Here is a 26,349-nt window from a genome sequence, read left to right as displayed (position 1 = left end):
CCCGCTGCTAGCGGAGAGGTCCGCGAAGCCTGGGCGCGCTGAGCTCAGCGCGCGCAGGCTTCGGCATGCAGGCACCTCTCCGCCAGCAGCGGGAGCGCTCCCGCTGCTAGCGGAGAGGTCCGCGAAGCCTGGGCGCGCTGAGCTCAGCGCGCGCAGGCTTCCGCATGCAGGCACCTCTCCGCCAGCAGCGGGAGCGTTCCCGCTGCTAGCGGAGAGGTCCACGAAGCCTGGGCGCGCTGAGCTCAGCCCGCGCAGGCTTCGGCATGCAGGCACCTCTCCGCCAGCAGCGGGAGCGCTCCCGCTGCTAGCGGAGAGGTCCGCGAAGCCTGGGCGCGCTGAGCTCAGCGCGCGCAGGCTTCGGCATGCAGGCACGTCTCCGCCAGCAGCGGGAGCGCTCCCGCTGCTAGCGGAGAGGTCCGCGAAGCCTGGGCGCGCTGAGCTCAGCGCGCGCAGGCTTCGGCATGCAGGCACCTCTCCGCCAGCAGCGGGAGCGCTCCCGCTGCTAGCGGAGAGGTCCGCGAAGCCTGGGCGCGCTGAGCTCAGCGCGCCCAGGCTTCCGCATGCAGGCACGTCTCCGCCAGCAGCGGGAGCGCTCCCGCTGCTAGCGGAGAGGTCCGCGAAGCCTGGGCGCGCTGAGCTCAGCGCGCGCAGGCTTCCGCATGCAGGCACCTCTCCGCCAGCAGCGGGAGCGCTCCCGCTGTTTGCGGAGAGGTCCGCGAAGCCTGGGCGCGCTGAGCTCAGCGCGCGCAGGCTTCGGCATGCAGGCACCTCTCCGCCAGCAGCGGGAGCGCTCCTGCTGTTTGCGGAGAGGTCCGCGAAGCCTGCATTCGCCCCATAGGACGCACCCAGATTTCCCCTTCATTTTTGGGGGGGAAAAAGTGCGTCCTATAGGGCGAAAAATACGGTATGTAGGCCATCTTGAATTCCTTGGAAAAACGGTGAGATACACCGTATCTTTGGAAGAATGTGGTGGTTATCAGCAGTGGCATGCAATGATTTTTTGGGGGGTAGGATAGGGACAGAGGTACCAGCTTGCAAGGGTGATGGGGGGGGATGGACGTCGTGTGTGTTATGTCACAACATCCTGATCATAGCTGTCAACTTACGGATTTGAAATTAAGGGACCAGCAGCCTCGAAAATAAGGGATCAGCAGCCAAAATAAGGAATTATTATTATTATTATTATTATTATTATTATTATTATTATTATTTTCCGCACCATGTGCCCCCGCTCCAGACAGACCTTTCCCCCGCCAAGGGTGAGTGGGCCGTCGATGACGTATCCATCTGATTCCAAGCACAGGTTTGTTCAATTTCCGAGCCCCTCCGAGCCAAAGGCAGAAAGCCCAGCCATCAGCCAAACGAAGCCTCAAGCGGTGGTTCCCACAGCGCAGCAACCCAGCAAAGGGGATGCAGCAAGCAAAACCACTGTCACCTCTCAGCTGGGAAGCGCTGAGCAAAGGCGAGTCCCCAGGCAACGCGGCCGATTTGATCGGCACAAGGCATGCAAGCTCCACCCCCCAGTCGTTCTTAGACGCCTTATTGGGTGAGCAACGCAGCCAAGCAACACAGTTGGAGCCTCCCTGGCCAGCAGGGAGGGAGGGAGGGAGATGAACCGCTTCCTTTGAAAACCAGGAAATTTATGGGATATCATCAATCCGGGACAGCAGCGGGACACGACGCTGGGATAAGGGAGTTTCCCGCCAAATAAGGGACGGTTGACAGCTATGATCCTGACGTTTTGGGTGTGAGTATAGTGTCTCCCTTCCTAAGCCAGGCAGAAGTTTCCCAGACTTTGGGAAAGAGGCTCCGGGATTTAATACTTTAATACTCTGATTTACAGGAAACATTTAAGAGACTAGCCTAGTCCCCCTAGTACACTTCAGCATTCACAGAACTAAACAGCAAAACAAAACACCAGTAGTTGTAAATGGGAGATATGCTTAAGCCTGCTTGCATGCTTTGCCTCCCAAATGGCTGAAATGGTGCCCTTAACTTTGCAACTTCTGAACTGGTTAATGAAGCTGGGAGAGTCAGCCATAATAAAAAAAAGTATGTGGAACACATGCCAAATGGAGAGGCTCCATTGACATTCAAGTGGCGGCAAACCAGCTTGCCGTTATCGCTGTTAGATTTGGCTTCTCTCCTTGCTTATGTACACCCCATGCGCTTCCAAAGCTGGCATTGGTTGGCAAAGGCCCCCATCCACCTGCCTCTCAATGTACGCGCTGTACTGTCAACAACAACCATAACAACAATCAGGCACAAATCTGCTCAGTTGTCCATTCGTTCCCCTCAATTTTTATATGATTCCTGCATTTTGACTCTCAAACTTGCAGCTAGACTTGATTGAGCTAGAAATGAAGTACAGTTGTACATTGGTTATTGAACTTAATCCATTCTGGGAGTCTGTTCGACTCCCCAAATGGTTTGAAAACCAAGGCGCAGCTTCTGATTGGCTGCAGGAGCTTCCTGCACTCAATCAGAAGCTGCGGAAGCTGTGTTGGACGGTCGGCTTCCGAAAAACATCCGCAAACCAGAACACTCACTTCCGGATTTGCTGCGTTCAGGAGGCGATTTGTTCGGGAGCCAAGCCGTTTGACTACCAAGGTACCACTGTTCCTTTCAGTGGTCTTCAGAGGACACCATTTTAGATGGACGGGTCTGAAAAACACCCCTGCCAGAGCAACTGCCTACTGATGTGCAGAGAATACTGAGATGGACCCACAATCTGGATCTGAGCTGATGATGCTACTTAAAGTCTACTCTTTGAATTATTCATTCTGTACTTTTCAAAGGGACAAAACAAAAACTCCCAGAAAAGGTGTTTCTGAGCTCATTTTCAAAGTACAACACCCCAGGCAGAAGAGTCTGGCTCCCGTTAAAGAAAAAAATGCATAAACAGAATGTGAAGAGATATTATTTGAATAACCCTTCAAAGGAGGTGTTATCCTTCAAATGAACAACAACTTTCTCTCCTTGCAGAGGGCCTCTTGCCTTCACCAAGATTCAGGGATGTGAAGAGAAGAGTGTTGCTGTATACTGACTTCCTAAACCAGAGTCAAAGTGCCTGTGGTCCTCCAGGTGTTTCTGGACTCCAACTCCCATTGTGACCAATGGTTAATGGGAGTTGTAGTCCAGCCACATCTGGGTTGTAGTAGGCTCCCCACCCCCTTTCAGACAACAGCAAACATGAGCAAGCTGAAGAATGGCTTCTCTCCTCCAAGTTGTTATACACTGGGTATAGATAGAACTTCACTATTCGTTGGCTCACTTGATTCAGGTTGAACAGTATCGTCTCAGTGGATAGCTTTCAGCCTATCCCTGCTCTGGAAGGGTAGGACTCGAACGAATGGCTTCATGTTACAAGAAATGAGATTGGACTAGATCAGGCATAGGCAAACTTGGCCCTCCAGATGTTTTGGGACTACAACTCCCATCATCCCTAGCTAACAGTGGTCAGGGATGATGGGAATTGTAGTCTCAAAATATCTGGAGGGCCGAGTTTACCTATGCCTCGACTAGATGAACCTTGGGACCCCTCCAGCTCTACAGTTCTATGATTCTATCACTCTAGGAACATTAATCACCCTTGCCTAGAAGTTGCTATTGGTGACCTAGGCTGCACTTCGCCTGGAAGCGGTAAGCCTCACTGAAATCAATGGAGCTTACTTTTAATGATTTTATTTATTAATTTTTCTATACCGCCCTTCATCCAAAGATTTTTGGGTGGTTCACAGAATAAAACCACGAAGTACATAATAGTAATAAAAAGGTAAAGGGTCCCCTGACCATTAGGTTCAGTCGTGGCCGACTCTGGGGTTGCGGCGCTCATCTCACTTTATTCGCCGAGGGACCGGCATACAGCTTCCAGGTCATGTGGCCAGCATGACTAAGCCGCTTCTGGCGAACCAGAGCAGCGCACGGAAACACCGTTTACCTTCCCGCCAGAGCGGTACCTATTTCTCTACTTGCACTGGCGTGCTTTTGAACTGCTAGGTTGGCAGGAACTGGGACCGAGCAACAGGAACTCACCCCATCACGGGGATTCGAACCGCCGACCTTCTGATCGGCAAGTCCTAGGCTCTGTGGTTTAACCCACAGCGCCACCCACGTCCCAATCCTACATGTTATGGCAGTGAATTTCCTACATTAACTACGACCCTCTCTAACTGGTATGGTTACTCAGCGATATAATGCTAATTTATACAACTCATAAAGGAAAGGCAGACACATTTTACACTCTCCAAATGCAAAATAATATTAATGATTTTAAAAATCCTTGAGGTATCCCAAGTCCAGGGCTAACCTCTTGACCCTGATAATCACTTCTGGGCAGAATCCTAGCTGCACTCATATAATGCTACTTTATTCCAGTTTTTAATTATGTGGATATATGAGAGAGATGTTGAAATTGAGTTGGAAATAAACTCATAAGTGGATCATCTTATGCAACGGGAGGGGGTGAAGGAGAGAACTGGTGACATTTGCCAACTAAAGAACATTTAAGTTTGCTTAGCTGTCAAGCTATCACTCAGAACAAAAATAGACAGTGAGCTGTGTGCCAGAAACAGTTTAGTTATTCAAGGAGAAGTAGATTTATTCTGTAACATTGTTCTTCCACATCCACATTCCTCATCCATGAGTCTTTTCGCAGCTCTGATTGCTAAAGAATTATTTCTCAGATATCATTATCATCATTATTATTTTAAAATGTATTAATTTCTTATTTTTAAGTATACCACCAGGAATCCATGTTTCGGATGAAGGCAAGATTTAGACCCCCCAACCCCCTAAAATGTAATAATAATAAAGAATGCTTGAATGAGAGTTGCGATCAATACAATGTTTATCTAAGGCACTGTTCTCACTAAGGTGTCCACTTTCAGTATGTGGTGAAAGCTCACACAATTTAATTACTTTTTAAGAACCCCTGTACCTAAAAATGTAAATATAGGAGGTGGGGCCTATTTTTTAACTTGAGATGCTTGTTTTCTATGTGTGGGGAATTGTGTTTTCTGTATAGAGGAAAGTTCCATCATATGAGCTCTCACCTGCAGGTGGTAAAGTCCAGGCAAGGATGAGCACCTCAGTGAGTTCTAGGCTAGAGAGCCACCATCTCAGCTTGTGATGCTCTATAGAAGTACCATAGCAGATATAAGAAGTTGACTGATTAAACCAGGAATGGGGAACCTGTGACCCTTAGCCTAACTTCACATGAGTGGAGGGAGCTGGCAGGGAGAAGCAGGCTGGAGAGGGGAATGGGAGGAACGCTTAAATTTACAAAGTGATGAAAGGAGGAGGCGAGGAAAGAGCTATGAGAGCAAGTCAGACTTCTTGCAAGACAGATCTATCCCTCTCAAGCAGAAATTTGGGGAGGAAAGAGGAAAAGAGAGAAGACAGAAAAAAGAGAGAGGTTGGCTATGCAGTCCACAATTCCTCCTAAGGGAATTCTGCCTTCACATGAAAAAAAAGGCTCACCATTTAAATGAAACAATGTATCCCAGAATACGCAGATTCAGGGTTCAGACATTCAAAGTCTGGATACATAAGTCAATGTACACATGAGCACCATACAAACACACACAACCTCTCCTCCCTGCACAAGCATGACACGAGCAAAGAAATCACATGTAGCTTCCCGTTACATGTGAATCAGTAAACTATTGCTAGTGGCTTCCAAATGAGCCAGGATATGAAATCACAGCTTGACGTTGGCTTATGAATTCCAGCTTATGAAATCCTCAGCCCACAAGCTACCACAGGGTCTTCGCTGAATAGTCTTCTCCTGTAACACCCCACCCCCGTGAGAACTGTCATTTTACACAGATCTAGTTTCTCAGTCTACAAATCTGCCTTAGGACCGTGAATTATGTATTCACATAATCAAAGTACACTTCACTGGGTGTATTTGGAGAACCTTCGCCCTGTCTCCAATGTGCAGTGACTTTTGAATTTGCTACAGTATGGGAATAAACTAATTAGGCTGAGGGCAATTATTCTAAAGTATGCAGCAAGCATCTTGTTGGGGATACAAATATGCAGCACTGAGACACTAGATTTGAGGGACTAATGTGTGTGCATTAAAGATCAAACCACTGTGTCAAGACACTTGGTATGACTATCTTCACTGTTAGCCTGTTTGAAGGAGAACAGTTCATGGTAGATGGATCATCTCACTCTCTGGATCATCCCCTTCTCATCCATCAATGGTGTCCCCAAAAATTTTTGCCCATTGTTTGGGTAGACAGGCAAACTAATGCCTGTGTACTGAAAGAAGCAAAGATCACCAGTGTTGAAGCAATGATTCTCCAACATCAACTTCGTTGGACTGGTCATGTTGTGTGGATGCCTGACTATTGTCGTCCAAAGCAACAACTCTATTTCGAACTTAAAAATGAAAAGCGTAATGCTGGTGGTCAACAAAAGAAGTTTATTGGCAAATCTTTAAAAATGTAGTATAAACACCGACAACTGGGAAACACCAGCCTGCGAGTGCTCCAGTTGGAGAACAGCCTTTACTAAAGGTGTCCTGGGCTTTGAAGACACTCAAACTCAGGGCAAAAGGGAGAAACGTGCTAAGAGGAAGGCATGCTTGGCAAACCCTCACTGTGATCAGTTCCCACCCAGAAACCTATGTCCCCACTGTGGAGGAATGTGTGGATCTAGAATTGGCCTCCACAGTCACTTATGGACTCACTGTTAAAACCATGTTTATTGAAGACAATCTTACTCAGCTACAAGGGATTGCAGAAGGAGGAGGAGGAGGAGAAGAAGAAGAAGAAGAAGAAGAAGAAGAAGAAGAAGAAGAAGAAGAAGAAGAAGAAGAAGAAGAAATGGATCATCACTGTCAGTACCTGTTGGCATCTACATCAGGGATGTGGAATCCAGTCATTCAATGTTGTTGGACATCAATTGCCATCAGCCACAACCAGATGTTGAGTAGTCAGGCACAATGGGAGTTGTAGTCCAACTATATCTGAAGGGGAAGAGATTTCCCCTCCATGAGCTACATGGAAACTCATGGGTGGAGAATGGCACTCCAGGAAGGGAGAGAGAGGACTTAAATTGGCAAGAAGCCCAGAATAGGCAATCACATGAGAAATGCATTGTCTATTCCCAGTTTGATCCTTGCTGGTTTACTGGCTATCACCTGACTAGTCCTGGACTGAGGGTGAGTCACGGCCAAGTTACGCCACAATCAGATTTATTCATTTCTACTTGGCTTTTGAAAACTGGAGATGCTAAAATCCTTTTATCTTTTTGATCTAGGGAGGCTCATCTCATGAATATAGAGTTCTGAAACAATATTTTCCGTTTACTAATCCCCAGCAGTTAGGTGCCAGGGCAGCCTCTGTTTTCAGTTTGCTACACTAATCCAGCCATCATTTAGCATAACAATCAAGCCAGCTATGAAAAGGGATGGCCACTTTCCCCACATGTTTAATTATACATCTAAAATGTAACATGTGAATGCAACAAATGCATGCTTGCAAACATGTGTGACAGAGGCGCATTCTACAGAGTGGAACATAGGAACATAGCAACATGGATAGAGATAGGGGGACATAGGAACATACCAGGAGATCGCTCCATTTGGCCAGTGCTGTCTACACCAGGAATGGGGAGCCTGTGATGTTGTTGGACACCAACTCCCATCAGCCACAGCCAGCATAGTCAAAGGTCAGGGATTATGGGGGTTGAAGTCTAGGTAAAAGAAAGGTAAAGGGCCCCTGGACGGTTCAGTCAAGTCAAAGGCAACTATGTCGCTCATTTCAAATTCAGGTCAGGGTAGCTGGCATTTGTGCATAGACATCTTTCCGGGTCATGTGGCCAGCATGCCTAAACCACTTCTGGTGCAATGGAACACCGTGACAGAAACCAGAGTGCATAGAAATGCCATTTACCTTCCCACCACAGTGGTACCTATTTATCTACTTGCACTGGTGTGCTTTCGAACTGCTAGGTTGGCAGAAGCTGGGACAGAGCAACGGGAGCTCACTCCGTCATGGGGATTTGAACCGCCGACCTTACGATTGGCAAGCCCAAGAGGCTCGGTGCCTTAGACCACAGCATCTGCAGCGTCCTCTAGTTGTAATCTGACATCATCTGAAGGGCTACAGGTTCTTCACCCTGGTCTACCCTTGATTAACCCTAGTTCTCCCTGGTCTCAGATAGAGGATCTTCCCATCACATGTGAGCCTATTAACAGAAGATGCCAGAGATTGCAGCTTTAGGAACTTATGGTTGAAAAGCTTGTGCTCTACCTGTAAGCTACAGTTCTTCTCCTAGCACAGACTCCACAGGAAGCTGCCTCTTAATTGGAAAATCTAAAGATGTACCCTGAGTTACCTAGGATTTGAACTACCATCGCAGGATTATCTTATTTGTGAGTGAAACCACTGGATGAGATGTTAGAATTATTTGTGTAGAATGGAGAGATCACTTGATAAATTCTAATATTATGGGTCCCATTTTGGGCATTCTTCCTCCCATGGCATGCTGAGGAGTAATCCTCCACGCTGCAGCCTTCACACAAAAGACACAACTGCCTTTGACCGAGCCTTTGTCTATGCATCTGTAGGCATGAAGGCTTCCCTGTTGCACAGAATCCTGATTAAACTGGGTTTCGAGTCACAAAGAAGACTTCACACATGCAGGCATATCTGTGGAGGCTCTGAGACACTGACGCTCGTGCGACGGATAGTGGGCAGGTCTGCTTGACCTCACAGCTGTCCATGGAGGCACAGATCAATTCTGTGTCCAGGGCAGATGTCTACCAGCTCCATCTGATGCGCAGGCTGAGGCCCTACCTACCCACAGACTGTCTCGCCAGAGTGGTGCATGCTATGGTTATCTCCTGCTTGGACTACTGCAATGCGCTCTACGTGGGGCTACTTTTGAAGGCGACCCAGACACTACAGCTAATTCAGAATGTAGCAGCCTTGTTTAGGGAAGCTTTTAATGTTTGATGTTTTATCGTGTTTTTAATATCCTGTTGGGAGCTGCCCAGAGTGGCTGGGCAAACCCAGCTAGATGGGTGGGGAAAAAATAAATAAATAAATAAATAACCCCCCCTCCTGTGACACCTCCCCACTTCTTCTGTGACGACCAACCTGGCAGTAAGAATGCCTGAATTAGGGCTACAGACAGGGGAGAAATCAGCATGTGAGGATATGAATGGAACCCCTTCAAACCCATAATCTTCAAATACCTTTCGCTAGAGCAAGCCTGACCCCTGACAATGAGGTGGCAGCTCCAGGAGAGCTTTGAAAGTTTGCAGTAGAGGTTAAAGATTAAGAAAGATTAATATTTTATGATATATGGAAATGCAATTATATTAAGATACTAAAATTATGACAAAATTAAATTAAGACAGAGGGAAGGAATTTGCTGATAGAATATAAGATCTGGAATACAGAGAAGGAAGGTCTGGGGAGGTCGGTGACACAAGTTGATGCTAAGATTATAATGAGATAAAAATTGTTTTTACTTTTTTTCTTTCATATGTTGTTGTTGTTTTGTGTTTATATGTTATTGTATTTTTCTGTTATATGTTGTATTGTGTTTTTCTTTCTGTTGTGTTATACTTATTGTAAAACCCAATAAAATATCTTTTTTTTAAAAAAAGAAAGTTTGCAGTAGAGGACATGTACTCCTCTGTAAAGGATGGGGAGACAGGATGAATAATATGTGCTTGTGTGCTCTGGGCAAGTATTCCATTGCTCACCCCCTTTCACCTCCCTGTGCCACCAGGGCCCCTGAGCGCAACGCATGTTTTCGTCTTTCCGCCACGAGATGAGCTAATAAGAGCTGGTGCTTTAGCTTCTGGGGGAAAAGGCCTGTTTCAAACTTGCCCTTGTTGAACTGGGACATGGGAAATTCACCAGCGTGGAAAATGCTGTGCACTCTGACTTAGAGCTGTCACACAGATCCGGAGGTGGAGGTGAAGCATTTTGTTCTGGAAACTCAGTTTTGCACTGTGGGTAGCCTGGGTAGGGCTCACTCCATTCAGGGGGGGGAAAATCTCTTCCAGTAAACTGTTTAGTTTGGGGCTTGTGGAAACAATGAACTAGAAGCACAGCGCATGAATCTTATCATGTATCTTTGTTCTGACAGTAGCCTGAAACTGTAAGAGTGACCACATAAGCCCCAGCCTTGCAAATAATTGTGTTTCCTCATGTAATCCTGCCTGAAATGAAAGCTTTTTGTCTTCTTCGATGCTGTGTGTGCAAAAAGCTGATGGAACAAGGATTTTACACAGGGGCCCGGGGGATGGAGGCCTTCTGAGCCAGGAGAGGGGGGAAGAAGTAACTAGAGGGGTATTACCAGTGCTTTTTTCTGGGGGTATGCAGGGGTATGCATACCCCTAAATATTTTGTGAATCTTTGTACTTTTCTCCATTTACTGTATTTTCCCCGATTTGAACTATAAAATGGTGATTTTCTTGAGTTAAAATGAGAGTACCCCTAAACATTATTTTAGGGGGGAAAAGCACTGGGTATTACTATTAATTATTGAATTTGTTAGTCACTTTCTCTCTTGTCTAGGGCAACGCAAAGTGACTTACAGTCATGCTTCATGTTACGTTTGCTTCATGTTACAGTAGTACCTCGGGTTAAGTACTTACCGTATTTTTCTTCCTATAGGACGCACTTTTTCTCCTCCAAAAATGAAGGGGAAATGTGTGTGTGTCCTATGGGGCGAATGCAGGCTTTCACTGAAGCCTGGAGAGCAAGAGGCATCGGTGCGCACCGACCCCTCTCGCTCTCCAGGCTTCAGGAAGCTATCCGCAAGCCTCACGTGCCCGGCAGGAGGTCCAGCCGGGTGCACAAGGCTTGCGTTGCGTAGCATGCCCCGTGCTTCGGACAGATGTCCGCAAGCCTCACATGCCTGGCGGGAGATCCCGCCGGGCGCGCAAGGCTTGGGGCGGCAGCCTGCAGCCCGAAGCAGGGGGCCAGCTGCGGAGCCCGCCCCCTGCTTCGGGCAGATGTCTGTAAGCCTCGCGTGCCTGGCGGGAGATCCCGCCGGGCGCGCAAGGCTTGGGGCGGCAGCCTGCAGCCCGAAGCAGGGGGCGAACTGCGGAGCCTGCCCCCTGCTTCGACCAGATGTCCCACCAGGCGCGCAAGGCTTGGGGCGGCAGCCTGTTCTGGGGGCTGGGGTCGGGGGAAACTCAGGCTTCCCCCGTGCCAGCCCCCGCGCCTGGGGGGGGGGAATAATTTTTTTCCCTTTATTTCCCCCCCCCCCAAAAAAAAACAAGGTGCGTCCTATGGGGTGGTGCGTCCTATGGGGCGAAAAATACGGTAATTCGTTCCGGAGGTCCATTCTTAACCTGAAACTGTTCTTAACCTGAAGCACCACTTTAGCTAATGGGGCCTCCCGCTGCCACCGTGTCGCTGCTGCATGATTTCTGTTCTCATCCTGAAGCAAAGTTCTTAACCCGAGGTACTATTTTTGGGTTAGTGGAGTCTGTAACATGAAGCGTATGTAACCTGAGGTACCACTGTACTTTCTTTCAGGTTGCATCCGGCTGCGACTCGGAAGTACTGGAAAGGGTTACTTCCGGATTTCGCCGCTCGTGCATGCGCAGAAGCGCTAAATCATGCTTCACGCATGTGCACAAGCACAAAATCACACTATGCAGATACGGCACTTCAGGTTGCGGGCTTTTCATGTTGCGAACGGGCCTCCGGAATGGATCCCATTCGCAATCAGAGGTACTACTGTACAACCAAACAAGCAGACAACAAACCCCACATAAATGCATTAAGGCCTGGATGAAGAACCTCTACTCTTCCAGCTGTTGTTGGACTCCCAGCTCCTATCAACCCCAGCCAGGATAGGCAATGGTCCAAAATGTCTCCAGACACATCTGGAGAGCCACAGAGGCTCCATCTCTGCTTTAAGAATCCTGTGATACTAGTTCACCCTCTGCCTGCTAGTTCAAATCTTATTTCCCCTGCCCTTGCCCCATGGACAAAATAGGAATAACATTACAGCATGTTAAAGATTGCTCCAATTAATGTCTAACTATAATATAATGCAACTCCTCAAAAGATTCCATCAATGGTGTCTCCAGAAAATTTTAAACATCGCTTCGGAAGACAAGCGAACGAATGCCAGTGTACTGGAAGAAGCAAAGATCACCAGTGTCGAAGCAATGATTCTTCAACATCAACTTTGTTGGACATGTTGTTCGGATGCCTGATTATCATCTTCCAAAGCAACTACTCTATTCCAAACTTAAAAATGGAAAGCGTAATGCTGGTGGTCAACAAAAGAGGTTTAAAGATTCTCTCAAGGCAAATCTTTTAAAATGTAGCATAAACACCGACAACTTGGAAATGCTGGCCTGAGAGTGCTCCAAATGGGGAACAGCCTTTACCAAAGGTGTCCTGAAGACACAAACTCAGGACAGAAGGGAGAAATGTACTAAGAGGAAGGCACACTTGGCAAACCCTCACCATGATCAACTCCCACCCAGAAACCTATGTCCCCACTGTGGAAGGATATGTGGATCCAGAATTTGCCTCCATAGCCACTTACGGACTCACTGTTAAAACCATTTTTATGGAAGACAATCTTACTCGGCTACGAGTGATCGCTAAAGAAGAAAAATATAGTGCAATGTATATGAAATTGCTTTGAGTTTAAGCCACCAAAAAGAGCCTTAAAATGTAAAGTAAGGTAAAGGTAAAGGGACCCCCTGACCATTAGGTCCAGTCGTGACCGACTCTGGGGTTGCGGCGCTCATCTTGCTTTATTGGCCAAGGGAGCCGGTGTACAGCTTCCGGGTCATGTGGCCAGCATGACTAAGCTGCTTCTGGCGAACCAGAGCAGCACACGGAAACGCTGTTTACCTTCCCGCTGGAGCGGTACCTATTTATCTACTTGCACTGGCGTGCTTTCAAACTGCTAGGTGGGCAGGAGCAGGGACCGAGCAACGGGAGCTCACCCCGTCGTGGGGATTCGAACCACCGAGCTTCTGATCGGCAAGCCCTAGGCTCTGTGGTTTAACCCACAGCGCCACCCGCGTCCCTGTTAATAAAAGATATTGTGGATGAAGGTTGCTTTAGTTCATAAGAAAATTGTTTTGTATACATAACTCGTATGTATTGCACCATACCAAGGTGAACACAACCCATAGCCAAGTATGGTTGCTGCCAGGTGCTCAGTAATCTTTTAATTTTTAAGTCCCAGGCCCACAGTAAGATCATAAGAAGAGCTGCTTGATCAGGACAATGGTCCACCTAGTTCAGGGTATGGAGGGTATGACGCCATCTGACCCCCAAGCCATCTGAAGGCAGCCCTGTGCAGGGAAGTTTTTTAAAAAAATGTTTAATGCTTCATTGTGTTCTTATAGATGTTGGAAACCATACAGAGTGGCTGGGGCAACCCAGTCAGATGGGTGGGGTACCAACAAGAATTGAATAGGACATCCCTATTTTCATCGGAGAACTGTTGGAGGGTATAAGTGTCATGGGATGTCCACAATGTTTTGAAGTGTAGGTGCCAAAATCCCAAGGGAGCAGAAAAGACTATTTATGTATGTGACCACGGCTGCACGGATGTTATTGGCCCAGAGATGGAAAGAAGATAAAGTCCCGGCCAGAGAAGAATAGCAAATCAAATTGATGGATTATGCCGAAATGGCTAAAATGATTGGAAGAATCAGAAATCAGGAAGACCCAACTTTTAATAAGGAATGGGGAAAATTTATAACTTATCTTAAAGACCATTTTAAACAGTTAAAATCGTTAGTTGGATTGGAGTATCACTTGTAGTTTAATGCTGAATTTTGGATACAATGGAGAGATAAAAGATTTGGATTATTATAAAAGATGCAAGAGGAAATGACTGACAATAGGACCCACAAAGGGTAGGAGGGAAGTCCAAGAGATTCCTTGGAATCTTGTTTTTATGTTGTATGTTGGACATGTGACAGTAAAATTGTAATCTGAAAAACCATATAAATAAATTTATTTTTTAAAAAAAATATTGAAGAGAGAAAAGCTATTCTTTTCGCACTTTCTCCATGCTACGCATAATTTTATAAACTTCTGTCATGACATGTCCCCTTTCAGTTGTCCTTTTCTCAATTTTTCCCAACTCCGCAATATTATTTTAGTGAGACCCTATTGAGCCACCAGGCATATCTGGGGAGCTGCGTTCCATGTGGTCACAAGTTATGCAGGCCTGATAACAGTATTGTGTTGATTTCCATTAGTCCCAGCCATTGGCATCCTGCTATTTCAGCCGGGCTTCAGCATTCATCCAGTAACGCTCTTCCTAGAGAAGTGCTGCAGCAGATAAGAGCAGGAACTTGCAAGCACATTGTGGGAGAGAGAAAGGAGAAGCCAGAAGGGAAAGGACAATTGGAGGGCAAGAAGTTAACTTGACTGTGAGCCGCTGCATATGGAAGCCAGCCAACTCAAAAGCAGAACGATAAGAGGAATGGAGACACAGAACAGACCCCTTAAAAACATGGCAAACCTTCCAACACTTAACAGTAAAAGATAGGTGCACTTGCTTTGCTTTAGAGGTCCCGAGCTTGTCATGAGCTAGACAAAACCATCTAAATACCTCTTCTTTAGGTTTAGGTTATGTTATGCTTTTAATAGGTCATGTTATATTCTGGATTATGTATGTTTTATAGATTATGTCTGAATGGGATGAGAGTGTTGGAGGTACGTGCAAATGTGTATGTGAAGTCGGTCTTTGGGTGGGTGTTTGATTTTCGTTGTTGTGTATACTGTGTATATACGGACAATGACAAATAAATTTCTATTTCTATTTCTCCAGTTACTCATGTCTCTACAGCCAACATTTGTTCATTATCACGATTATCACAGGACTTAGAGCAAAAGAAATTTGAAATCCACATGCTTACTCTAGTCAGATGTCAACATCAGATTCCAAATCAATACAAAGTGGAGGTCTTCAAGCCTAAGGAGAAGTGGAGCATTAGCAGAGATCTTGGCCAAAATTTAGGACAACCAGAAAAACAAGGTAGAAAAAAGTTTGTTGCAAAGGTTTCCAGAAGGCAACTGTGTTATAAAAAATGAGCTTAGCAATTCAGAAGATATGGATAGTTGTCCACATTTTTTATGCAACTGCTATTTTTAAACAGGTTCTGAGTGCTTCCATACTGTCACTATTTCATGGGAAGGACTCAACCACATGCTAGAAGTCAATTGTTTTTACCTATTTTATTTGTGCAGTTATTTTTATTTAGTTTAATTTAACAATATCTATGTACCATTTGATTGGAAACGGAATCTCCAAGTGGTTTACAAAAAATAAAATAAAACAAGCCTTAAAATAATCAGTAAAACACAAGTTGAAAACAGGGATATTTTGGAATTTTAAAATGATTAAACTTTATTATTCAGCATGAAACAAATCTGTATAAATACCAAGGCAAGTTGTTTGTTTTATACAGTGCTGCAACAGTGGTTTTCTCAAATGCACCTAATATAATCTGAAAAATAAATAAAAACATTAAAAATCAAAATAATTAAAATTAGCAGTGCTCTGTCCTCCCAGCACAACAAAACCATTTTTAATGGCCACTGAAAAATGTGGGTTGGGTGAATAATGGGAAGACTTATCAACATGCCACAAGCAAACCAGGAGGAATGTTTCCTGATGCATAGCTGCTCCTCAAACAAATCAGAATGCATCTTCCACAAAGGCTATGCAGAGTCTAACCTCCAAGTAAACTTGGTGCGAACATAACAGGATGTATGTTCTATTGTCATAGACTGGCTGGGAGGCACCAGCTAGGGAACCCCCAAGGGAAGAAGGCTCAAAGGCAGTGGATTGGTGGTGGGACGATGATAAGTGGTCAGAGGGAGCAGACTGGGAGGAGCAGGCGCCGGATGTTGAAGAGGTAACAGGTTTTAGTGAGCAGGAAGAGTCGGTGGCAGAGAGTCGTGCAGAGGCAGAGGCAGAAGCAGAGGCTGGTATGCCCCTCCTGCTGTGACCAGCTCCCCTGTCCCCCTGGCCTCCCAGAACCTACAGAGGTATGAAGAGGGTGGAGAAGAGACACACAAGGTCTCAGAGTCTCAGGTTGCTTGGGAAGGAATAGAGCCAGGGAGCTGCCTCACAACTTCCTCATAGGAGCAAGATCTGTTGGGAAGAGTTGCTGTGCTCACTAGGCCTGAGCTGTTTTGCTTCCTTGAATAAAGAGCTTACTTCACGAACACCTTGCGAGTTATCCCAGACCTGTTCCAGACACTAACCTTGATATGTATACAACAGGTTTCCTAGAGGAGACTTTTGAACAGTTAGGTGCATCCAAATTTTGTAAGTGCAAGTAGGACCTGCAACAAAATATTTCAGTGCAGAGTGCTCCTGATCAGAGTTCCAACCAGCCATGCCCTTTTTCAGGATATTCCATTTCATCCCCCCCCCCCCCAGTTTTTTATTTCTCCCTCACCAGTCATTGTGTGACCACCACTTAAAATCAGGCCCTCATTGGGCTTTTGGTGTTTGGGGGGCAAGAATCCCCCCCCCCACGGATATATTTGGTGCTTCTGCAAACTTCCAGACTGTTATGTACTGAGTTAATTAAATAGGCTCCAAATGCAGCAGTTTGGTTGGTCCTAGAACAATAGGATTCAGAATGTAGCAGTCTGATTGGTCCTAGAACAATGCAGCAGTATGATTGGTCGGCAGGAGCCACCCAATCCAGCTCCAGGTGGAAGTGAATCCGCAACCTGATTGGCCTACAGGAGAATCCCAGAATTAGCCAATCATGTGCGGCCCATTGTGTAAATAATGTATATAAAGCAGATATTTTGGGGGGAACTTTCATTCCTCACTACTATGAGCTGAATAAAGAGCATGAAATCCACACTCGACTCCGAGTATATTTCACAGACCCACTGATATTTTCCTCTAGTGTGTGGAATAATAATAATAATATAATCCCCAGCCATTCTGAGTGGCTCCCAACAAAATGGATGGTGCTGCTTTCTCTAGACAAGAATTTACACTCTGAAAACAAGTTCACCATAACCGTATATTGGACTGATGCTGTTGAATCAATAAAGTGTACGTATAACTGACCATAGGATTGTAGTTATAATTCATGAGAGCTCACTGCAATTGTAAATATACAACATACAGGACACAGCGATGGCGGAGACAATGAGAGGTATCGCCTTGCTGTATTACATGTTTGGGTAAGACTTTAACTCACTTATCAGAGCTGCACAGACTTGGTGCAGCGCTTAAATGAAAATGCACAAACCACGGGATTGGCTACATGTTGAAGGCAGAAGGCAAAACGTTACCCCCAAGAACTAAGAATTGCCAGTTCATGGAAGTAGCCACGTGTGAATCCCAAGTACGCCCAGCTGAAGCAAACTTGCAGAATCCCAATGTGAAAGAAGGACACTGCATGCTGACAAGGAAGGTATAAACTGGCTCCCAGCCCAAAGCCAAAGGCAAGCAATGCCTGATAAAGGGCTCTGAAAGGGGGAGGAAGAAACCCCAAGGCAAGGGTAGGGGAATTTTCTCCCCTCGGGTTGATGTTGAACAGCAAATCCCATCATCCCTGACCATGGGCTGAGCTGGCTGGGGCTGAGTCCAATGGCATATGTAGGGGAGCAAGCTCCCCATTGCTGCCCTAAGCAGTGGTTTAATGGGAAAGCATGCTAGTAAAAAGAAAAAGGTAAAGGACCCCTGGACAGTTAAGTCCAGTCAAAGATGACTATGGGGTTGCAGCGCTCATATCGCTTTCAGGCCGAGGGAGCTGGCATTTGTCCACACATCTTTCTGGGAGCTTCAAAGGCTTTCTTCAGCCCGTCGAAACATACACCGTCATGTGATAGACAAAAATCCCATGACTGCAATCATGGACACCAAGATGGAAACCAGAGTGCATGGAAACACTGTCAACCTTCCTGCCGCAGGAGTACCTATTTAGCTACTTGCACTGGTGTGCTTTCGAACTGCTAGGTTGGCAGGAGCTGGGACAGAGCAACAGGAGCTCACCCCGTCTTGGGGATTCGAATCGCAGACCTTCTGATCGGCAAGCCCAAGAGGCTCAGTGGTTTAGACCACTGCGCCACCTGCATCCTGGAAAGCATGCTATACAGTCCATCACCACCAGGTGCTAGACAGAGCACCACGTTTAAGAGGTCCTAGATCACAACTTTAAAAAGGAGGAATACTTCCCCCACAAAGCCTATCAATGTTTCTAAGACACCCCAATCACAGACCTTCCAAGTTTCCCTATTTTCCAGGGACAGTCCCACATTTACAGAAGCCATCCGGGGTTCTGATTGTTGGACTTGCATTCAACCGAGCTGCTCCTCTGGTCAAGTCCTCCGACAGTGATTAACGACCTGAGCCTTTGATGAGGCTCCAGGCACGTTCCCATTACGCAGAGTGTCCAAGCAGCAGCAGAGGACCAGAAATATGAACTACATCGCTAAGAGTTTTATTTCTAACTACGCAGACAGAACAGAAATATACATCCTCTCTCTGTGAAAGCAGAGAGGCAACTGGTAGACAAAGCACCAAGTTTAAGAGGTCCTAGATCACAACTTTAAATAGGAGGGACACTTCCCCCACAAAGCCTATCGATGTCTCTAAGACACCCAAAGCCCCATCACAGACCCTCCAAGTGTCCTTATTTTCCAGGGACAGTCCCACATTTACAGAAGCCATCCCGGGTTCGAAACAGGAAACCAGTAACAACAACATCCATCTCCCTTCTCCCGTGAGACTTCCAACAGTCTGGAATCTCTGGAATGTAAACAGAGTCTTGTGACTCCAAGCACTGCACAGTGGCACCAACAGAAACCTAACACTGATTTGGTCCTGGAATGTCCCGCTTTCCCATAGGACGTCCCTATTTCCATCGGAGAAATGTTGGAGGGTATGCAGTTATGCGACCCCCTGAGCCAAGGAGATGAGTAACTATGCAACCTGAAGGCAGGCAGCCCTGAATAGGGAAGTTTTTCAATGTTTCATGTATTATTGTGTTATAAGCTGCCCAGAGTGGTTAGGGCAGTGCAGTTAGATGGGAGGTGTATAAATAATAAAATTATTATTATTATTATTATTATTATTATTAAGGAACAGTGCTAGAAACAGAGATATGAAAGCTAGGAGCTAAATGGCACCTTAAACCTAGGTTATGGGTGCAACAACAGAATGTCTAGGCACGCTTTTTTATAACAAGAATTCAATGCTGAAAATGAATGAACTGCAGCTAAAATATTATGTTCATTTTTCACATGGCCTAGTCCTTCCCCTGCCCACCCCCCTAATATTCTTAAGAAGTTCTCTTCTCCAGTCTTTAGAGAATAGCTGGAAGTGGGGAGGCAGAAAAGGTCCTCCTTTCTTACCAATTTGGTAATTCCCTGTCGCAAAATGTGCCTAGAACAATGGGGGTTTTGAACACTGTTAAGGAATACGATGTCCCTGTTTTCAATGGAGTAATGTTGGGGGGCATGTGATCACTCAAGCCTCCTGCAGACCTTAGAACTCCTGTGAAGCTTCAAAAACTTTTGCTGCCTGTTGAAAAGAGGCAATGAAACTTCCCCAGCCACCAGTGATAGGCGATACTTCTTCCCTTTGCCCATTTAAAGAGAGGGGAAAACATAGGCCTCTGTGAACGCCAGCTTATATAGCAATGATATCAACTTTTATGATTTCAAAGGGCTGAGCTTTCCCTGGTCTCAACATAAGCATAGAGAAGACTTTGACAACATCAATGACAGAAAGTCTCCTGAATGCAAAGGAGAAATAAGGAAATTGCTGCATTAATATTTTTGAGCCCATAAGATCCTAAATAATTGCATTTTTAACATATGACACAGACATCTACACTGCAGCGGACAATAATGACCTAATGCTCAGTGAGGTTGCAAACTTGTGACTTGACTGTAGCGCTTGACTGCAAATGGGTGTTCTTGTGATTTGAATACTCACACATGGAGTATATAGAAAACTAAAATCTCAGTCCTGTGCTATTATTATTATTATTATTATTATTATTATTACAGTGGTACCGTTCCAGAGCCCTGTTCGTATCCTCAAGCAAACGCAACCCACATCTGTGCGTCTGCACGTGCGGGGGTCGCAATTTGCCACTTCTGCACATGTGTGTGATGTCATTTTGAGTGTCTGCGCATGCGCAAGAGGCGAAACCCGGAAGTAAAGCGTTCCGTTACTTCCAGGTTGACACGGAGCGTAACCTGAAAACGCTCAACCTGAAGCGACTTCAACCCGAGGTATGACTGTAGTTTTCAAGTTTATACATTTCACTAATTTTACAATCAGTTTGACATTTCAGTACTTGACATTCTTCCCCCTCTTTCTGTGGTTCCTTAAATATGTTTTTAATATCTTCTGCATATCCAAATTAACTTAATTTATTTATTCATTCATCTTCTTTAACTATATACTCTTATAAAACTGCAGGTTATTACAAGAATCCTGCCAATGTTTTTATCTGTTTATAATTTATCTGTAAATATTCAATAAACCATTTCCATTCTTTTATAATATATATATATATCTTTTTATCTCGATTTCTCATTCTTCCGGTAAGTTTCACCATTTCTGCATATTCCATAAGTTTTTGTATCCATTCTTCCTTTCCTGAGACTTCTGCTTCTTTTGATTTTGGGGCAAGTAACATTCTTGCCGCTGTAGTGGCATACATGAATAGGTTTCTATACATTTTAGGTAGTTCTGTCCCTATAACATCCTTTTCATTTCATTATATATCATTTCCCAGTAAGCTTTAACCTTACTACAAGACCACCACATATGATAAGAAAACTAAAATTTCAGGAAGAAGTCTAGACTAAAACCCTGTTTCCTGTCATCAAACACTCTATATTCCTAGAACTGCCGGATTCTGTGTTCTAGAAAACAAGGAACTGACCATTGTCTGTTTCTTTATCCAAACAAACCAGAGTGTAACCTTAAACCTGTATACCACCTAAGATAAATTCATCTGCACTCCGTTTTAAGACTGAGACTAATACTTCTGCTTGTCCACAGGTCTGAGAGGTTTTACGCTTATCCCAGGACGCTTTTTAGGCATGGAGTTTTCCATTTATCCTGCGCTTTCCTTGGGGAAACCCACTCTTTACTGCCGAATCAAAGGAAACATCAATTGGAGCAAATGGTTGACATTTGCTCCAATTCAGTGGTCAAGAGAGGGCTTCCCCAGGAGCAAGCAGTGGGGCAAATGGGGAAAAGCGTGGAGAAGCCCTAATGCAAACTTTTATGGCAGAGGTATAAAAGATGTGGCCCTCCAGTTATTGAAATCTGATTCCGATCAACCACAGTATGGGCAATGTGTTCATATAGAAAACTATATGTAAATGTTGTGCCAGTGGTATTTGACTCCTAGTAAACCTAGACAGCATCTTAAAAAGCAGAGACATCACCTTGCTGACAAAGGTCCGTATAGTTAAAGCTATGGTTTTCCCAGTAGTGATGTATGGAAGTGAGAGCTGGACCATAAAGAAGTCTGATCACTGAAGAATTGATGCTTTTGAATTCTGGTGCTGGAGGAGACTCTTGAGAGTCCCATGGACTGCAAGAAGATCAAACATACCTATTCCTAAGGAAATCAGCCCTGAGTGCTCACTGGAAGGGCAGATCTTGAAGCTGAGGCTCCAATACTTTGGCTACCTCATGAGAAGAGAAGACTCCCTGGAAAAGACCCTGATGTTGGGAAAGATGGAGGGCACAAGGAGAAGGGGACGACAGAGGACGAGATGGTTGGACAGTGTTCTTGAAGCTACTATCATGAGTTTGACCAAACTGCGAGAGGCAGTGGAAGACAGGAGTGCCTGGCGTGCTCTGGTCCATGGGGTCACGAAGAGTCGGACACGACTAAACAACTAAACAACAACAAAACTAGCAAAAATGTGTAACAGGTACAAATATCCGCTGGAAATGTAAAGAAAAAGAAGGCGCCTTTTATCATATGTGGTGGTTCTGTAACATAACAAAAGCATACTGGGAAATGATATATAATGAGTTGAAAAAATGTTTAAATTAATTTTTATTTAAATTTTTATTTATTTAAAAGGCTTTTCTATTAGGAATTTTAGGTGCTGACATTCCAAAAGAGCAGAAAAGACTTTTTATGTACACGACAGCAGCCACACAGATGCTACTAGCCCAGAGATGGAAAGAAGATCAAGTCCCTACCGGAGAAGAATAGCAAATTAAACTGTTGGACTATACCGAAATGGCAAAACTGACCAGAAAGCTCAGGAACCAAAGACCCAAACTTTGATAAAGAATGAGGAAGAAATATAATTTATCTTGGAGACCACTGTAAGCAGATGAAAACATTAGCAGGATTGCAATAACACTTGTAATGTAGCAAATACTATGGAAATAGTGGATTGACATAAAATATGGACTACTGAATAATATGGAGTTGAAAAGGTTGACAATAGGACCCATGGAGGGGAAGATGGGAAGGCCAGAGATTCAGAGGAATCTTTAAATATGGATGTGTATGGTGGTATTGTTATAATTTTATACTTGTAAAATAAAATAAAAATTATTTCATGAAAAAGAGTTCAACAACATGTGGCAGACCACAGGTTCCCACCTTCTGTTTTGGGGCTTTAAAGCAAATTGGCTTCTTCCCCAAATGTCATGTGGCACTGGAGTTGGCCTAATAAAGGTATTGCCCTACTATGCATTTTGGAATTATCACAATGAGAGATCACCATGCCATTCCTTTGCCAGCAATAATTTCCTTTTGTCATTCCACTGTCTTGCTGCCTGCAGCCTTGTATCTTTCTACAACAAGGTCAGTTGCGATACAGTTGTGGTTTTCTCCCAACCCTACCTCAGGGATAAATTATTCAGAAGTAACTTAGACTTTAAAAAAAGAGAAAAGGATACTGTTCTAAAACCCAAACCATCACATCCAGTGATAATTAGGTATCACATGAAGAGTGAGATAAAAGAAGCAGCAAATATCAAAAACAGCTTTTACACCTCACATAAAACAATGGCTGACCTAAGAAGCTTGGAAGTGCATTAAAAAAAAAAAGTCAGCATAATCATGGACTTGGTGTGATCGTCTATTGATTTCATTGGCAAGGCTCCAGAATACCCTGCCCAGTGCATACATTGTGGCTCATGCTCTCTCAATGAGCTATTCTTAGACTTAAACTCCTGTGCAATATTTGTCTCCTAAAGAAAAGTTGATTCTTAAGCTTGAAACAAAACTTGCTCCCAATGTTGTCTTTTAATACATCATCAATGTAGTATTATATAAAAATAACTACAAAAGTGATTCTGTTTCCTGTGTTTTTTAAGCAGTTGATGAAGGGTGCGATCCTATGCACATTTACCTCAGAGTAAGCCTCATTGAACACTGAGAATTACTTTTGAGTAAACCTGTACAGGAGAGTAAAATAATACGTGTTCTACTTAGTGAGAGCTTATCTTATCTTGCTGTTATGCAAAGTTCTTTAAAATAGGCACAAGAGTCCTATTTCCTTTCTTGAAATCACTCAGCTGTCCAAACAATATTTCCAATATTTGACTTGGACGTTTGCATTTTTATCTCACCTTGTTTTATGAACAAGCGGATGCAGACATTAAATAAAACACATTTAAAAAAAAAAATGCCAGCCATGTATCATCATTCTAAAATAAGCAAGAGTATCAAATCAAAAGAACTAGCAGCTCGCAGTTGAGAAGTACTCTTCATCAGATTCTTAAAAGAGGGCATTGTTTCACTAGGTTTGGGAAGGTGGCGGTTTTTTCCCCTATGTTTCCTACCTCCTCAACATCTAAAATGACAAGGTCACAGCAGGGCTTACTGCACAACACACACATGGAGAATATTAAATTCCCCCAGTTTCGAACCGCGCCTTTAATCTGCAAGACCAGAGAATCGCCACGCTCTCCATGCAAGCAGTCGCAGCAGTTCCTTAAATCTCCCCTCCCCTCCCCGCCCAGCACACCCACACCCAAAAAACATGCTCGCTGGGGTGTGTGTGTGTGCATGCGCGCACACATGTATGCATGCTGCATGTGGCCAACTCTGTGGACAATCCTACCGAAGCATGCAGATTTCTGCAAACAGATAATGTCCGATCCCCTAAGACATCATGTGCACAACAGCCCTACCCAAAAACGCACGGGCACATCCCTCACTAAAGAGCCCTGGTATTTTTATTTTTTATTATTTTTTGCAGGGGTGAGGGGGTCCTTCTTTGGCAGCTCAGACCACGCTGGAATTGAGAAAGAGAGCTGGGATAGCTTCTAATCTACACACTCCACAGTCTTCCACACCCACAGATGCCTCCCATCCTTCCAAGAGCGCATCTTCCCTCTAGAAAAAGGGAGCCAGCGCTGCCTTCGGGAGAGCGAGGCTCTTCCGTCCCCCGAGGAAGCTGACAAAGGCAGTGGCAACCCGGGGTACCCTCTCTCCTCCATCCTCCTTCCTCCCATCCCACATCCTCTCCAGGTAGAGGCTACTGATGCTGCCCTCGGGATGCTGCGGCTGAGAATGGTCCTCGCGCTGGAACCAGCCTTCCTCCCCATCCCCGCGGAAGCCTGTCGCGCTTACCTAAAGGCTGCCGGCTGGTTGTCAAGCGAGCTCCGGCCGCTCCGGCGCCTCCGTTACATCGCTCCGAGCGCCATGTTCGTGCTCGCCGAGGCTTGTCACTAGCAAGGAGGCAAGGCAGCACCACAGCTCGGCGGCTCCGGCTCTGATGTTGCTGTTGCTGCTGCTGCTGCTGCTGCTACATCCGGGCTGCCGCCGGCCAAAGCGCTCCAGCTCGCCTCGTAGCGGCGATCCGAGGAGATGCGGCGGCTAGGCGAGGCGCGCAAGAAACGCGCCTTCCGCACTGGGGGGGAGCGAGGTGCGCGCGCCAGGCGGGTATGTGTGCCATCCGCCCCGCCCCACCGCCTCTTCTTCAAGCCGCAATGAGAGAGACAGAGATCATTAGGAGCCCAAATGATGCCTAAAGAGGAGGGTTGCCTTGGCTTTTCTCTGTTCTGAATTTCAGTTTATTTCTCCCTTCCTATCCCCCCCCCATAGTGGTTTCTTTTTATATATATAAATTTGTTTGGTTTTTCAGATTAAAGTTTTACGGTATATATAAAAAATTATTTATTTGGTTTTTCAGATTTAAAATTTCACAGTCACGTATCAAACATACAACATAAAAACAAGATTCCAAGGAATCTCCTGGACTTCCCTTCTACCCTTTGTGGGTCCTATTGTTAATCATTTCCTCCTGCATCTTTTATACTAATCCAAATCTTTTATCTCTCCATTGTATCCAAAATTCACCATTAAGCTACAAGTGACATTCCAATCCGACTAACGATTTTAACTGTTTTCAGTGGTCTTTAAGATAAGTTATAAATTTCCACCATTCCTTATTAAAAATTTGGTCTTCCTGAATTCTGATTCTTCCGGTCATTTTAGGCATTTCGGCATAATCCATCAATTTGATCTGCTGTTCTTCTCTGGTCTGGACTTTATCTTCTTTCCATCTCCCTTTGTTATTATTAACGTACCCTCCAACATTTCTCCAATGAAAATAGGGTCGACCCATTCCTCCTCCATCAGCATCATCAACACCCCACCTGTCTGACTAGGTCGCTCCAGCCGCTCTGGGCGGCTTCCAACACAATAAAACATTAAACATAAAAACACCTTCCCAATACAGGGCTTGGGGGTCAGATAACTCCAAACCCTTCAACATTTCTCTGATGGAAAAAGAGACGGGAAAGTGGGACATTCCGGGATCAGATCAGAAACTGGGATGGCTTCTGTAATTTTCCACTTTAACCCCTTAACAATCAGTTTTTACTTAATTCTTTATGACATTTCTGCTAAAACCATATAACTTCATTCCAGCATTCTTCTAACATTCATTGATTTTGCAATATTTCTGTAAATATACTTTGAATTTTTTCCAATCTTCTTCCACCGACTCTTCTCCCTGGTCTCGGATTCTGCCAGTCATTTCCGCCGGGGGGGGGGGGGGTACCTATTTATCAACTTGCACTGGCATGCTTTCAAATTGCTAGGTGGCAGGAGCTGGGACAGAGCAACAGGAGCTCACCCCATTGAGGGGATTCGAACCACCAACCTTCTCATCAGCAAGCCCAAGAGGCTCAATGGCTAAGACCACAGCACCACCTGAGTCCCTAACCCTTAGACAAACCTACTGCCCTCAAGTACAGTGGGAGACACTGTCCTTTCCCCCGTGACATTTCTCTGAACAGACCTTGGATGGGGATGTGTGTTTCTCAGTGCTTCATTTACAAGATCCTTTGTGCCACCACTTGTGTAGCTAGGGTTGCCATATTTCAAAA

General features: G+C 45.2%; 1 protein-coding gene across 4 annotated transcripts in view; it reads right to left on the bottom strand.

Moving 5' to 3' along the window:
- Positions 1–24,823, bottom strand: part of PAK5 (p21 (RAC1) activated kinase 5) — a 114,150-nt gene extending 89,327 nt beyond the window's left edge. For 2 of the 4 annotated variants that reach the window (XM_083431946.1, XM_083431947.1), the window contains exon 1: positions 24,587–24,822. The gene's annotated coding sequence lies outside the window, so the exon portion shown is untranslated. Of the gene's footprint in view, positions 1–24,586 lie in introns of all 4 variants that reach the window. The other 2 variants (XM_083431944.1, XM_083431945.1) reach the window with 2 other exon arrangements.
- Positions 24,824–26,349: the final 1,526 nt, after the last annotated feature.

The sequence above is a fragment of the Podarcis tiliguerta genome (genome assembly GCF_965153285.1).
Source record: "Podarcis tiliguerta genome assembly, chromosome: 3".
Lineage (NCBI taxonomy): Eukaryota > Metazoa > Chordata > Lepidosauria > Squamata > Lacertidae > Podarcis > Podarcis tiliguerta.
The sequence above is the reverse complement of the archived record's forward strand: the minus strand, read 5'-3'. Positions and strand labels throughout refer to the sequence as shown.